We start from the raw sequence: 17,148 nt of genomic DNA, 5'->3' as shown, positions 1-17,148 counted from the left end.
TATGAAAGTGATAAACTTACCTATACCTCCATTAGACTAGGAGATCAATCCTGGTAAACAGGAGCAGTCAGGGGCATGGACATGTCCTCTGAATCAAATTTCTCGACAAATGGTTTCGATCAATGTCCATTGACTTTAAACTCCTTGCCATTGTCGGGATCTCTTATTTCAACGGCCCCATGAGGAAAAACAGTAACAACAATGTAAGAGCCGGTCCAACGAGATCGAAGCTTACCCAGAAAGAGATGTAATCGAGAATTGTACAAAAGGACCTTCTGACCAGGCGTGAATGATTTTCGCAAAATGTGTTGGTTATGAAATGCTTTCATCTTGTCCTTGTAAATTCTCGAATTATTGTACGCATCATTCCGGATTTCCTCAAGTTCATTCAATTGAAGTTTGCATAGCGAGCCAGCGTTGTCCAGATTGAAATTAAGATTTTTGATCGCCTAGTACGCTTTATGTTCCAGCTCCACAAGCAAGTGACAAGCTTTCTCATAGACAAGTCTAAAGGGAGACATTCCAATAGGGGTTTTAAAGGCAGTAAGGTATACCCATAAGGCATCGGTCAATCGGAGTTAACCGTTTTCTCCAAAATGTGTTTAATTTCCCTATTAGAAATCTCAGCTTGCCCACTTGTTTGTGGGTGGTACGGGGTGCTCACCTTATGAGAGATACCGTATTTCTTCATTAAGCTCTCAAATGGTTTATTACAAAAGTGTGAGCCCCCATCACTGATGATGGCTCGAGGCGTTCCGAATCGAGAAAGGATGTTTTCTTTTAAGAATTTAATGACCGTGCGATGGTCATTAGTTCGACACAGAATCGCTTCGACCCATTTAGTGACATAATCCACGGCGAGCAAAATATACAGATTTTCAAACGATTGGGGGAATGGTCCCATGAAATCGATGCCCCAGCAATCAAATGCTTCAATGATAAGGATGGGATTCAAAGGCATCATATTTCGACGGGACAATACTCCTAATTTCTGACAACGCTCACAAGCTTTGCAAAACTCATGAGTGTCCCTAAACATAGTGGGCCAGTAAAAGCCACACTGCAGAATCTTGGCCGTCGTCTTTTTAGCAGAAAAGTGACCACCACAGGCCTATGAGTGACAGAAGGAGATGACGCTCTGATGTTCATCAGGGAACATGTCATTGATATGGGTCACCTCAGGGGAATCAGAGGTATTAAGGCGAGACAGATGATCGGCCACTACGTTCTCTACTCCCTTTTTATCTTTAATTTTCAAATCAAATTCTTAGAGTAGAAGGATCCATCGTATTAGGCGGGGCTTAGAATCATTCTTAGAAAGAAGGTACTTAAGTGCCGCATGATCTGTGTAGATAATGATCTTAAATCCGATCAAGTAGGACCTAAATTTATCCAAAGCGAACACTATGACTAGGAGTTCCTTTTCCGTAGTCGAGTAGTTTACTTGGGCAGAATTTAAAGTTCTACTTGCGTAATGAATAACGTAAGGCCTCTTATCTTTTCTCTGGCCTAAAACCGCTCCAAGAGCATAATCAGAAGCGTCGCACATAAGCTCAAAAGGAAGGCTCCAATCGGGTGGTTGCATGATAGGTGCAGTGGTTACATTCCCTTAAGCTTAGTGAAAGCTTCCTGGCATTGTTCAGTCCACTCGTACGGAGCATCCTTTTGAAGAAGATTACATAAAAGACGAGAGAGGAGACTAAAGTCCTTTATGAATCACCTGTAAAATCCTGCATGTCCTAAGAAGGATCGCACGTCTCTGATATTCTTGGGTGGAGGTAGGTTAAAGATAAGATCGATTTTTGCCTTATCTACCTCGATTCCCTTGGACGAGATGATATGCCCAAGGACAATTCCCTTCTGAACCATGAAATGACACTTCTCCCAATTAAGTACCAAGTTCTTTTCTTCACATCTTTTCAGCACACATTTAAGACTTTCCAAGCACTTGCTGAAAGATGGACCGTAAACAGAGAAATCGTCCATGAAGACCTCTAGATATTGCCCCACCATATCAGAAAAAATACTAAGCATACATCACTAAAAGGTGGCAGGGGCATTACATAGTCCGAATGGCATCCTTCGGTAGGCAAAGTTACCGTAGGGACATGTAAATGTGGTCTTTTCCTAGTCTTCAGGGGCTATCTCTATCTGGTTGTAGCCCGAATACCCGTCAAGGAAACAGTAATAGGAATGACCAGCTAACCTTTTCAGGATCTGATCAATGAATGGTAAAGGAAAGTGGTCTTTCCTCGTGACGGTATTCAACTTCCTGTAGTCAATGCACACTCTCCAACCAGTGGTGACTCTACTTGGCACGAGTTCATTATTAGCATTGGCTACAATGGTGATTCCGGACTTCTTAGGGACCACTTGAGTTGGACTCACCCATTGACTATCAGATATAGGATATATGATACCCACATCCAATAGTTTAAGAACCTCGGCCTTAACCACTTCCTTCATGTTTGGATTTAGTCTACGTTGTGGTTGCCGAGCGGTTTTTGCATTATCCTCAAGATATATGTGATGAGTACAAATCGAGGGATCGATTCCCTTGATGTCCGCTATCGTCCATCCCAGGGCTCCTTTATGCTCAATGAGAGTAGATATGAGCATACTTTCCTGTTCTTTCTCTAGGTGGGCAGAGATCACCACCGGGTATGTCTCATCTTGACTTAAATAGGCATATTTCAAATCAGAGGGTAAAGGTTTTAGGTCAAGCTTCGGTGGCTTGAGGTTAGACGGTAGAGGCATTACATCGGTTTGTGGCAATTCTTCAAATTGTGGCCTCCACCGGTTAACTTCAAGTACCGGTGCAGTATCAAGCAAGGCACACGTCTCCCTAATCATGTCATCATCAAAATCATGGGAGTGGGCCAGGCACGTCTCTAGAGAGTCAGAGGATAAGGTCAGATGTGTCGTATCTTCCACTAAAGAGTCAATCATGTTAACGTCGTGGAAATCGTCATCCTCCTCTAAGTTTCTGCCGTTATTGAAAAAGATGTTTGACTCCAATGTCATATTCCCAAAAGACATAGTCATGACACCATTCTTGCAATTGATAATTGCATTTGAGGTGGCAAGGAATGGGCGACCAAGATGACGGGGATCTGAGTGCTCATGTTATTAATGGGTTCGGTGTCCAGGATGATAAAATCTACAGGGTAGTAAAATCTATCAACTTGGACCAACACATCCTCAATTATCCCTCTTGGTACACGAACAGAGCGATCAGCAAGTTGTAGTGTGGTTAGGGTGGGTTTTAATTCACCCAAACCTAACTGTTTGTATACCGAGTAGGGAATCAGATTGACGCTCGCTCCTAAGTCAAGAAGTGCATGATCAATTCGATGGTCCCTGATTACACATGATATGGTTGGGCTACCGGGATCTTTGAATTTCTGTGGCACGTCTTGCTTTAGGATGGCACTCACTTTCTCAGTCAAGAAGATCTTCTTTTGAATACTCTGCCGTCATTTGGTCGTGCATAAGTCTTTCAGGAATTTGGCATATGAAGGTATCTGTTTTACGACATCAAGTAGAGGAATGTTGACTTTTACTTGTTTCAATACCTCTAGGATATCCTGAGAGTTAGAGAGAGGTTTTGGTCCGACCAACCGTTGAGGAAATGGAGCAACTGGCTTTTCTAGAAGTTCCGGTTCTAATTTTTGTGGGGCCTCACTAGATCCATTATTGTTGTCCTCTTCTGGTTCTTGAGGCTTTTCGGGCCTAACCGGAAGGGTTTTATCAATGATCTTCCCACTCCTAAGAGTGGTGATGGATTTAGCGTGCCCCATTTGATTTGAAGAGCTGGGATCACTTATCTCGTATTGCGGTTTAGGATTGGGGAGCGGTTGTGCAGGAAGCATCCCCTTTTCTATAACCGTCATACGTGAATCCATCTTTTGCATAAAGTCTCGCATTGCATGGGTCAGCTCTTGCATGGAATTTTGAACCGGTTCTTCTTGAGGTTTCCCCTGATTTGGATTTTGATTGAAGAAACTTTGAGGGGTAGCAGTTTGTCCATTTCTCCAACTAAAGTTTGGATGATTTTTCCAACCAGGATTGTATGTATTAGAGGTTGGTCCATTGAAAGGTCTTTGATAATTATTTACGGCATTGGATTGTTCATTCAACACTTCTCGAAAAGCGGGTATTGTAGGACAATTTTCAGTTGTATGAATGTTGCAATCACAGATGCCGCAAACACTTTCATTAACCTTATCCTTCTTTTCTTCTATGGCCTCAACTTTCCTTATGAGCGTAGTCACTTTACACTTGAGATCATCCTCTTCTTTCAAGAGATACAATCCACCTTTCTCCTTTAATTGAGTCGGCCTAGACATGGTGTTCGACTTTGGGTAATAGTCCCATGATTGTGTTTTTTCAGCAAGACTATCGAGGTAATCCCATACCTCGTCAACATTTTTATTAATGAATTCTCCATTACACATTGTCTCGACCATTTGGCGCATGGAAGATGTCAGTCCATCATAGAAAAAATTTGTAATGCGCCACGTTTCAAAGCCGTGTTGTGGGCATGAACTGACTAAATCCTTGAACCTTTCCCAACATTGGTAAAACGTTTCATCCTCCTTTTGGGTGAAGTTCATGATTGTTTTTCTAAGGGTAATTGTTTTATGATATGGAAAGAATTTCTTTATAAATTCCTTTTGCATATCATTTCATGTGCCAATGGATCTAGGACACAGTGAATGTAACCACGTCTTAGCCTTCTCTTTTAAGGAAAAAGGAAAGAGTCTCAGCCTGACTGTGTCCTCAGACACATTTTGAAAATACAAAGTGGCTCTGATCTCATCAAACTCTTTCAAATGTAAATATGGTTATTCAGATTCAAGCCCATGGAACTTAGGAAGGAGTTGGATAACCCCTGTCTTGATGTCCATATGTCCTGTATTTTCAACAAAAATCATGCATGAGGGCGTACTCACCCTCGCTGGTTGTAAATAATCTCGTAAAGTACGTGGCGGGGGTGCTTGATACACCTCATTTTCATCCTGAATGTCCTCCACCCTAGGTTGGGGTAGAAGAGGTTGGTTCCCAGCCATCACTTCAATTAACTCAGGGGATTTCGAGTGGTGTCTAGTCCTGCGATGGATAGCCAACCCCTTAACCAATCCTCCTTCAGTCAAGAGACGTCGAGTGTTGTCACGGGCCCACTTGGGCATGAAACACTCACAACCCTTAATCAAATTTGAAACCTAATTCTAAGAAAGGAAAAGAAAATCTAGAAAGAAGGAGAGAGAGAGTTGGAAAGAAATTACCAAATTGAAGCCCCTAAGTTAAGGACCTGCAAAAGAAAACAAATAAGTCAGTTCTAAAGAGAATGTCTAGAATTTAAAAAAAAATCCTTAAAAAGGAAGATAGAAGTAAACTAGTTTCTAAAAGAAGAAAGTCCTACACTAAAAAGTAAATTAAAAAGAGATATGAAAATAGAAAGTAGAGAGAAAGAACTTACCGAATTAGAAATTTCTATCTTAAAGGCCTACACAATAGGAAAGTTAGTTTCTAAAAAAAAATTCTATGAGTAGAAAATTAGGAAACAAAATTAGATTCTAAAAGAGTTAGAATTAGAAAGTTACTACAAGACAAAAATAGAAAGTTAATTTCTAAAAGGGGAAATAAATAACCTAGTTTCCAAAACAGAAGAGGAAAGTTTCTAAAAATAAACTATTTCCTACAAATAGGAAAGTACTAGAATTAGAAATTTTTTAAAATTGAAACCCTAATTTTAAAAGTAGAAAAAGTAGAGGAATTAGGAAGGAATTACCAATTTAGAAACTCATGTCAGGATCCTACAAAACAAGAAAAACAGGTTAGTTTCTAGAAATCAGAAAAACCTAGACGTATAGTTAGAAAAATCCTAATCTTAAACTAATTCTAAAACTAATTAATTTCAGAAAATCGTAGCCGTCAGTCCCCGGCAATGGCGCCAAAAACTTGTTCACTCCCCAAGTATAGGGTTATGATGTAGTAATAAACTCGATAAGACCGAGGTCGAATCCCAAGGGACTAATACCTGTACGTAATCTGAAACTAAATAGAACTAGAACTAGAATGAGATGAAATTTAATTCGAATGAATTTGAGGGAATAATAGTGATATATTAATCTAAAATTTATACAGTCCAGGGAAGGAAAACTAGGGATTCAGAGGATCCACTTGTAGAGATCAGGGAGATCTTATGGCTGCATCAAACATTATGGAAAATAAGCTGAACTTACTTGATCTAGATTTCACGAGATGAAAGGTATATGAATTAGAATGGATTCCATCATCATACCATGCCCAGGAGACAAAGCAAACAACAGAATTAAACTAATTACCAACCAATCAACAATGCATGAGAGTTCGGAAGGATACCATCATCCAACCATGCCCATGAGACGATGGTGAACAACAGGGCTTCCTGACGTCATAAACATCAAAACGAGGAAGAAATACTCAAAGCCATCGCAGATCTATTGTAATTTCAGTCACAACAAAACATTAAAAACTAAAAGTATTCCCTTAATTGAGCCGTAATCGAAGTAGTTCAACTATATAAATCAAAGCCAAGAAGAAAATCATTCCCATCACACTACAAGCTTCACCTCTTAGCCCTAGCTAAGAGGTTTAGCCCCTCATGGATGGACTAATAACCTTAGGCATCATAAAAGAAAAAGAAGAAAAAAAAAACCACAGCAAAGAAATTAAGGTAAAGACAAGAACTTCTCCTTTCTCTCCCTGTCTTCACATTCCAACTTCAAGCTGTGCTCACGTCCAGTCAAACCGAGCCTCCCCCAAAAAAACCTCCTCTTCCTGCTGCTCCTCTCTCTCCTTATAGCCAGTCTGTGATTACGTCCGTGGAAGGAGTCCGTTCACAAGCAGGAAGCGGTGAAGAAACTCCTGTTGTTGCTCTGATTTCACGCAAGAAGTGCTTGCGTTCGACCCTCGTTTGGTGCGGTTTGGCCAACCATTTTGACGATCTGACCTCTTGGGTGTGGTTAGATTAGACCCTGCACAGGATTGGACGGTCTGGATCATGCATCCGACCACCACCATGGACGCATAATGGCCCGAGAAAGTCGGGCGGGGTCCGGTTTTCATAGACTTTCACACCAGAGCACGCGCTGATGCGTGGTGGGGCCCACTTTACTGGTGGTTTGAGAAATCCATGCCGTCCATTGGGTTTGCAGTCAAATTTCGGTGCAGAAAGAGATGATTTTTGCTTCCGATACTGCTGCCCACTGACTCTGTTCTTCAGCCGTCCGACCGGCATTTGGACTCCCTGAACATGCACTACTTTGCGAAAATCGGACCGTAGATCAGTGCGCGGTCGGTTTGACCTCCTGATCACATTGAACGGTGTGGATCATAAGAACGCACGCTGATATTGGCCCACCTGATGTTGCTCGCAAGGCCCTGTTGCGAATCAGCGTCCTTGTTTCCTTTTTAAACACGGACGTCGGGTCAGCACCTGCTGACCGACTCCGTCTGTTCGATGCACGGCGAGTCTTTAAGTACATGGTGTACACGCACTGCAGCATAGGGTCCACTTTGATATATTCATGAAATCCGTTCTGTCCATCCATTCTGTCATATCATTTAAACCGTCCAGAACAATTTTGAAGCATATCCAGATATCAGGCGGGCCCCACATAACGATTCAAGGGGCTAATCTGTCCGTTGGGCTACTTCCGGAGGGATCTGAGGGTTGAAATTTGACATGTACGGTTAATTTGTGGGACCCTGGCCATGTATGAAGTTTTGAGCCAAACAAATGATGGAAACCCAGTGATCTTGCATTTTGAATGAATTTTAGGCCTCTTTAGCGTGAAATATTAGATTTCCTCGAATCCCAGGCGTGTAAACTCTTCGATCTCGGTCCCCTGGAGTGCGTCCCTCGCTCTGGTGACTTCAGAGTGTCAAATCCATGCTTTTAGTACTATTTTCAGTCCACGCTCCTGATTACATCCTGCAATAAAAACACAATTAAAATATGACATTAAGCATTTCATGTACGAAAAATCAGGCAATAACTGGGGTCTGATATGTAATATTTGACCCTCAACACATGATTGGATTGTGTGATTCATGCATTGTGTGACATGTGTACTGTATGCCCTAGTGACATCAGGGTCGTAGCCTCCACAGGCGCATCGTGGTTGGCAGGATTGGATACCGAAAATCGTGTTCTACATAGGGTGCTATAGATATCCCTGGGTGAAAGTCCCTCAACCCTTATGGTGCCAGGAGGTTGCTCCAACATTTAGACCAAGTGGGTACATGAGCGTCGAGTGCCAATTACCAGAAGGTCGTACTTTCCACTGTGTCGTGGTTGGTTGGAAGGGGGTGCGGCCTTACCCACCCATGAGGAGGGAGTAAAGCTAGGCTGAGCTTGACCAGCTTAAGGAATGGGTCCGCTATCGACAAGCCTGGCCCGATATTGGCAGGCAGATAGAGAGGTCTCTTCCACTTACCTTATTGCACGTGATGGGGCGACAATCTGGTTTAGAGTGTACTAGACTCCGGTGATATTCTAAATTTGAGTTATATTGATATGTTGACTTAGATGAGGATTCGTATACTTGAGTTGCATTTCGCACCGTATGGCCTTGGTATGGTCGACATCATTCATGCCTTGCATCGCATAGCCTTGGTACAGCTAATAACATTCATGGATTCATTAGCATATTCTGCATTACTCTGATACTACATAATTGTATTACTACCTTACGCACACACTTACACTACCCTCTAAGCTTTTCATAAGATTATGCACGACCGTTGTGTGCAGGTGACATTGGACCGCAGCAGCGCTGAGGCAGGAGCGCATAGCAGATCATCTTGGAGCTTTTTGTCCATTATCATTGTATTTCCCTTTATGCTCATTGTACTTGTAAAGTTTTTGGTCATAGTGAAAATGTGATGGAGTTTTTGGTTGTTGTTTGTGGGTTATGCCTTTGGTTATGCTGATTATAAATCAAACTGATGTTGGAAATCCTGCTCGTAGCATCCCAAGATCGAAACCTGGCGAATGGGTGCTGGGAGCCGAGAATGGGGTACTACGGAGGCTATTGGCGCCGGATTCAGTGATCGAAAATTTTATGAGCCCGGTTCCTGAGTTTGGGGCATGACATTTAGGCTCATGAGTTCTGTAATACGCGAGACACCCCCACACTCTAAGATTGAAACGGCCTAGCTATACGTCCTAGAGGGGGGGTGAAAAGGACTATGCCAAAAAATAATTATAACAGCGAAATAAAATAAAGAGATAGCCAAATAAAATAAATCAATTCACAATGCTGAAATAAAATCAACCTCAATAAACAAGTATTGAGAGGTTGATACGAATTCAGTTCTAAGGACAACCTTACACCATAAAAACCAAGGGTTTATGGCAGGACAACCGTATTTCTAGAACATCCTTTGTATCAAAAACTCAATTTGAAGAGAAATAAATAAATAGTAAGGAATTGAAATAAATTGCAGGAATTTAATCTAAATTATTACAACAATCCACACACTTGCTTAAAATGTAAATTTTAAAACATTCACCTCCACACATACATCCCAAAAACTTAAATGATAAAAGATATAAAACTTAAGCAAGCATTCAACTCACAAGACAAAGAATTATAGTGGTTCACCTGTGTGAACACCAACTGTTTCACAACAGCCACACAGAATGCTATTCCACTCATAATATCCTCACACAGGGGATATTAGCGTTCACTAACAAAATAGGTTTCACAGGTTCACCTAAAACCTTTACAATTGTGTCTTTTTAACTTGGGCTTACACAATCCAAAAACCCACACTTTTTGAGTTTTCTAGCTCTCCTCAGATAACCACACAATGAGATTTTTCTAGCAAATCTCAAACAAAAACTAAAAAAATAGAAATTTTACATAAACGTAAAATACCTGGATTTCTTCTTTCGTAGCAGCCCGGAAGAACCAATCGGAGTAGAATTTCAAATCAACGTTCAATGTCCAATACTCACTTAAAATGGTTCTAAGTTCTAATTAATTTTAAATTAAATCAAATGGGCTAGCTCTATTTGATTTTGATTCCAATAAGAAGGAATTGCAGAATTTCCCCTTTTCAAATCAGATTGGAATATAAATCAAAATCAAATAAAAATAAGCTAACAAAAGAAAATATTAAATATGCACAAAGTAGCTTAAAATGAACACTAACTTATTCCAGAGCGGAGCCTTGAATTTCTTTGAATTGAGTTATTAAATTCTGAGATTCTTGCTCAATTTATAGAAGCAGAAATCACGTCTACGACTGGTCTTAGGGAAACTTCGACTGGTCGTAGCTTCAACGACATTTTGAATTTTTAAGCACGATCTTTGAAAACCGTTATACGACTAATCGTGGGGTGTCTACAACTGGTCGTGGAACACCTACGACCAGTCGTAGATGACCCAGGACTGGTCGTAGACAGCATGAGTAGGTCGCTGTAGTTTGAGTTAAGGACCCACGACTAGTCAAAGTTCGAATCGTGAACATACCTACGACCGGTCGAAGGACCTCCAGGACTGGTCATGGGCTAACCAAAAAATTCTGAAAATCTTCAATAATTTAGGACTGGTCGAGGAATTTCTTGGACTGGTCGAATCAATGCTAGGACTAGTCGAACAAGGTCCAGGACTAGTCTTAGAACAGACCAAATTCATATATAAACATATAGTTTGAATTATGTATTCGAAATGACCTACCCTAAGGTCAATCAAACTTGGGACATGAAGTATGAACATTGAAACTCTATTCCATCAAATGATTGTTGACCTTTGAACTTTATAAAGCTTGAGATCTCTACTTGATGTAGCTTGATCTTGAGATCTTCGAAAGCTTGACATCAAACTTCAACTTGAGTTGCTCTTGAGTCTTGAAATGTACTCGAGTCTTGTACTCTTTATTGATGTAGTTCTGAACATTGATGTTTACAATACATGGCTTGACTTGGCTTGAAGTCGATCATTGTACTTAACTTGAAACACTTGTGAAGCAGTATCTGGAACATATATAACAACATACAAACACAAGACACAAATAGAGTTTTGGCACAACAAAATTTGACAACCAAAGGAGCATGAGACCATAGCACTTACAATCTCCCCCTTTGTCAAATTTGTGACAAAACACTCTCAAAGAGAATAAGAGAAGCACAATATGTTCAACAAAGAATCATGCACCAGTTATCATAAACTAGCACACACATTCATTTAGAGGCAAGTCTCCTCTATACTCCTCTATACTTAGTACTCCCCCTGAGTAGCATACATAGATATTCAAAATAAAAAAAAAATGCTACTTAATCTATAATCCATAACCAATTAGCTTCAAAAAGTCTTCTCCCCCTTTTGTCACAAAATAACAAAGGAAGAACACAAGGATAATAATGATAATTAGGAGAGCAAAGTAAACAAGAGATGAAATAAAGTCCATACATCCAAATATCAAAAACCAGTCAGGTCCAAAGACAAATAAAAACAGTCATACAAACTGAGATAAAACAAAATAGTATATGAGTTATTACAAACCAGCAAATAAAAACATTCAATCAGATCCTGAAGAAGGAGCAAGAATAGATGGTTCAATTTTGTGCAAACCCTTAGTAACACGCCGCATATACTTGCGCATATAAGAAAATTGAGAAGTTTGGGTTACACATATTTCAGCCACCTGTTCCTCAAGAGAACGCCATCTCTCATCAAAGCTAGACGGCACAAAGTCAGGATCATTTCCAGAATCAGATTCTATTTCATCAAATATATCATCCATATTAACATTGTCTGGAGGAAGATTATCACCCTCTTTTTCATTCACACCTGCTGCTCCACCTTCTCCAACATCTACTTGGCCCTCAGTCAATCGTAACTTCATTTTGTTTAAGTTGGAGTTGTTGAAAATGAGGTGTTGGATAGGAGCCTCTCCAACAGGCATAGCGACTAGAATGTGAGTAGCTAACACAGTCATTAAGTAAGCAAAGGGAAGATCACTATGACCTGGATGGATACGGAACTGAATGATAGAATGACATATTGTAAGTGCTATAGTTTATATCCCTGTTTGTTGTCAAATTTGTGGTGCCAAAATCACTATTATACTCTGTTATAAGCTCTCTCAAGGATCAACATTCATAATCAAGCTAAAGCTCACATCAAGCAAAGCTCACAAGTACAAGAATTAATCTTGAATGAAAGAACTGCTCACAAGACAAGACTCAAGCTGCAAGACTTCAAGAAGAGTACAAGGCAGTTTGTAAAGAACTCAAGATCTTTCAAGATTGAACTACATCAGGACTTCAAGGCTCATACTTCAAGGTCACTAGTTCCTAATGTTTCAATGTCCTTACTTCATGGTTGAGGTTTGACTGACCTTAGGTTGACCTTTGAAGAAGGTTATTTTGGATATATAAGTCGAATGTTTATTTTACATGAGTTTGATCTGTTCTTCGACTACTCCTAGGCCTTCTTCGACTAGTCCTAGAGTTGCTTCGACCAGTCTAAGAAATTCCTCGATCAGTCGTGAGTTTTTTACAAATTTCGAATGAAATCTGTTAGGCTTCGACTAGTCCAGGAATCTGTTCGACCAGTCGAAGGAACAGTGTCGACTGCATCTTCGACCAGTCGAAAAACTTCGACTCGAAATCCAGCGATATGTTTTAGGTTCTTCGACCTGTCGAAGGAAACCTTCGACCAGTCGAAGGAGACCTACGACCAGTCGTAGAACGGTTAGAGCTTATCCCACCGAATCTTTCAAATATCTGTTATTGCTTCGACTAGTTGAAGAGCTCCCTATACCAGTCGAAGAAGCGATCTGCTCACCTATAAATAGTGCACGAATCTCAGAAGAAATCATTGAATTAATTAATCTATCCAAGTCAATCTTTGTCGAACTTCTGAGAGATAATTCTGTGCTCCAGCTAAGCTGAGTATGCTTATTTAATATTCTCTTTCCTTAGCTTTATTTAATTGATTTTGTTTCTGCTATTCCAATCTAATTTGATAAGAGGAATTGTTATTCCCTTTCTTTGAAATCAAAATCAATTAAGGCAAGCCCTATTTGGTTTAATTTAAAATCTATTAGAATTAGAACCATTGTAATCGAGTACTGGACATTGAACTTGGACATTCAATCATCTACTCTGATTTGGTTCTACCGGGCTGCTACAACGAAGGAGATAATCAGGTATTTTACATTTAATTGTAAATTCCTTTCTGTTTTGGTTTCTTTCAAGATTTGCCAGAAAAATCTTGTTGTATTGGTTATCTGAGGAAAGCCAGGAAAACTCAGAAGTGGGGTTTTTTAATTGTGTAAGCCCACAGACAAAGACACAATTGTAAAGGTTTTGGGTGAACCTGGAAAAACCTATTTTGTTAGTGAACGCTAATATCCCCTGTGTGAGGATATTAGGAGTGGAGTAGCATTCTGTGTGGCTGTTGTTTAATAGTTGGTGAACACACAGGCGAACCACTATAATCCCTTGTGTTGTGGTTGAATGATTTATACTTCTGATCTTTAATTATTCTTTTGTGGGATGTATGTATGGTGGTGAATGTTGTAACTATTTAATTCAAGTTTTGTGAGAATGTTGTAATAGTTTAGAATTTATTTTCTGCTATTACTTTTTCAGCTTGATTTTCTATTTCTTTTAAAAGTTGTTTCAGCAAGGTTGCCCTGCCATTTTTATGGTGTATGGCTGTCCCTACAACAATACATTTGTGATTACATTTTATTTCAATTCAGTTTGTATTTATTTCTGTATTCCTCTTCGATTTAAGATTTGATACAAAGATCTTTCTAGAAATAAGGTTGTCCTACCATAAACTCTGGTTTTTGGTGTAAGGTTGTCCTTAGAACAACATTTGTATCAACCTCTCAAGATCTGAATTTTGAGGTTATTTTAGTTTCTTGCATTATGATTTACTTTGGCTATCATATTCTTTTTAATTCCGCTGTTTTAAGTTTTATTTGCCCCCCCCCCCCCCCCCCCTCTAGGACTTATAGCTAGGCCTTTTCAAGTGGTATCAAAGCCTAATAGCTCATTTTTATTCTTGGATTTAATTCCTGAGCTAATGATTTAAGCTATTTAAGATGTCAAATTTTGATAGCCTTTCAGTCACAAGGCCTCCACCCTTTGATGGCTCCAACTATGCCTATTGGAAAGCCAGAATGAGGATCTTCCTCAAATCAATGGATGAAAATGTGTGGCAAGCCACAGTGAATGAATGGAATCCTCCTATCATGGAAGTTACTGGGGTTGATGGTTCAAAATCTGTGAAAGTCACACCATATTACCAATGGACCACTCTTCAAAAAAGTGAGAGTAGTGCAAATGCTAAAGCACTAAATGCAATTACTTGCGCACTATCACCGGATGAGTTCAAAAGAATCATTTCCTGTGATACTGCAAAGCAAGCTTGGGATATATTAGAAATGACACACGAGGGTACTACAATTGTCAAAAAATCTAAAGTCCAACTCCTCACAACCAGATTTGAAGAAATTCATATGGAGGAAAATGAAATGTTTATGGACTTTTACACTAGATTGAATGACATTGTAAACTCAATGTGGGGTCTTGGCGATAAAATCCCAGAAAGTAAAGTGTGTGCAAAAATATTACGCTCACTTCCTGAACGGTTCAATTCTAAAGTAACCGCGATCCAGGAACTTCGTGATACGGATAATATGAGGGTAGAAGAACTAGTTGGTTCACTACAAACCTGCGAGTTAAACTTTAAAGCTCCTAAAGGTAAATCTATCGCACTAAAATCTTCTAAATGTAATTCAGAAGAAAATTCTGATTCAGAAGATGATATGGCTCTTTTAGCTAAGAAATTTTACAAGATTTTCAAAAGCAAGAAAAGGGTTGATTTTCAAAAATCAAATGAGAAAAAGAAGTTTAGACCCAAATCTCGAAAATCTTTGAAAGATAGTCAATGTTACAACTGTCAAGAATATGGGCACTTAGCAAATAGATGTCCTAAAAGGGACAAACCCAAGAAGAAGGGTATGTTGGCTACATGGGATGAATCATCGGATTCTGAAGGTTCTTCTGAATCAGAAGATTAAAGCTCTTATGACTCTAGCCAAATTCACATTTTCAGATAATGACTTAACAAGTGAAGAAAATATGAATAGTGAATGTGAAAATGAAGATGATTTTCAAGACGCTTACAATGCCCTATATAAGGAAAGTTGTAAAATTGCTATCAAACTTAAACTTCAAAAAGAAAAGTTTTCTAAACTCAAAAATTGTTTTGATTCACTTGTCTTAGAAAAATCACAAATTTCAGATTGTTTTGAAAAATCAAAATGCGATTTGGAATTCAAAAACTCCCTAATTATTGATTTAAAATCTAAAATTGAGAAACTTAAAACTGAAGTATCATCTCTTCTGAGTCTAAAGGACACATGGAAATATGCCCAAGGTGATCCAAAGTTAGAAAAACTGTTATCCGGATCTAGAAAATGTGGCGATCGATCCGGGTTGGGCTATGATAAAAATCTACCTCCTAAACAAAAGTATACTCCTCCTATGTTTGTTAAAGGAGAGTCCTCAAACTCAAAAGGGAAAAGTACTTATCAAGATTTTTCTAGAAATTCAAAAACTTTTCAAAAATCTAGAAGCAACCATGTCAACTTTAATCAAAAACGAAATCCACTAGCTGAAAAGATAGTTGATTTACTCAAGGAGCTCTTAAAATCTAACTCTATAGGTCATTCCTACAAATATACACAAAAGAAGACCAACTATGTTCCTAAACCCAAAACAGTTATGAAATGGGTTCCTAAAGTTACCTGCTTGGTTGCTCACACTGCTTTCAAAGCAACAAGTCATTCAAAGTGGTACCTAGACAGTGGATGCTCCAGGCATATGACAGGTGACAAAGCTTTATTCACGGATCTGAAAGATATGACTGATGGTTCAGTCACATTTTGTGATGGTAGCAACTGCAAGATTATAGGCGAAGGTACGGTTCAACTTTTTAATCTTCCTGTGTTTAAAAATATTTTATATGTTGAAGGCTTAAAACATAACTTGCTTAGTATATCTCAAATATGTGATAATAACCATAATGTTCGGTTTTCTAATCAAAGTTGTGAGATACTAAACAATATGGGTTCTGTAATATTAACTGGACGTAGAACGTCTGAAAATTGCTATATTATTAGCGAATCCAGCTCATCTAATCAAACATGTTACATGGTCCATACAGACGAGACTGATTTATGGCACAAACGTCTTGGACATGTACATTATCGAAATTTATATAGATTGAGCAAACGAGAACTTGTAAGAGGTTTACCCAAACTTCAGAAATTAGATAAAATATGTGGTGAGTGCCAGATAGGCAAACAAACAAGGAATTCACACAAAAAGGTGAATTCAAATACCACATCAAGACCACTCGAACTTCTCCACATGGATCTGATAGGGCCTACCAGAATAGAAAGTCGTGGTAGGAAAAAGTATATCCTGGTAATAGTTGATGACTTTACCAGATTCACTTGGGTAGTCTTCTTAAGGGATAAATCTGAAACCCTTGAAGAAGTAAGAAAAGTTCTCAAAAGGATTCAAACTGAAAAATCTTCTCAAATCAGTAAAATTCGTAGTGATCATGGATCTGAATTTGAGAATAGCAATTTTGAGAAGTTCTGTACCGACCAAGGAATATTACATGAATTCTCTGCTCCCAAAACTCCACAACAAAATGGAATTGTAGAAAGAAAGAATAGGGTGCTTCAAGAAATGGCTAATGTCATGTTGAATAGCATGAAGCTCTCTAAAAATCTTTGGGCTGAAGCAGTCAACACAGCTTGCTATATTATTAACCGAGTCTACACTAGCAAAGATAAAAATAAAACGGCTTACGAATTGTGGTTCAATAAAAAGCCTACTATTAAATACTTTCGAGTTTTTGGCAGCAAGTGCTATATTTTACGTGATCGGGAAAATTTGGAAAAATTCGATACGAAGAGTGATGAAGGGATTTTTCTAGGATATTCCTTAAACGGTCGAGCTTATAGGGTCCTGAACAAAAGGACCGGTGTGATTCAAGAATCCATTAATGTTGTCATTGATGATCACTTAAACACACCAATTTTTAATTCAGATAA

General features: G+C 39.1%; 1 non-coding gene across 1 annotated transcript; it reads left to right on the top strand.

Annotated features, from left to right (window-relative positions):
• Window positions 1-4,527: 4,527 nt before the first annotated feature.
• On the top strand, window positions 4,528-4,634 carry LOC131241715 (small nucleolar RNA R71). Its single transcript, XR_009169271.1, has one exon. It is a non-coding gene; the product is annotated as a small nucleolar RNA R71 (small nucleolar RNA).
• The last annotated feature ends 12,514 nt before the right edge of the window (window positions 4,635-17,148 follow it).

The sequence above is a fragment of the Magnolia sinica genome, chromosome 3 (assembly GCF_029962835.1).
Source record: "Magnolia sinica isolate HGM2019 chromosome 3, MsV1, whole genome shotgun sequence".
Taxonomy (NCBI): domain Eukaryota; kingdom Viridiplantae; phylum Streptophyta; class Magnoliopsida; order Magnoliales; family Magnoliaceae; genus Magnolia; species Magnolia sinica.
Note: the sequence above shows the minus strand (reverse complement) of the source record. Positions and strands in the feature narration are given on the sequence as shown.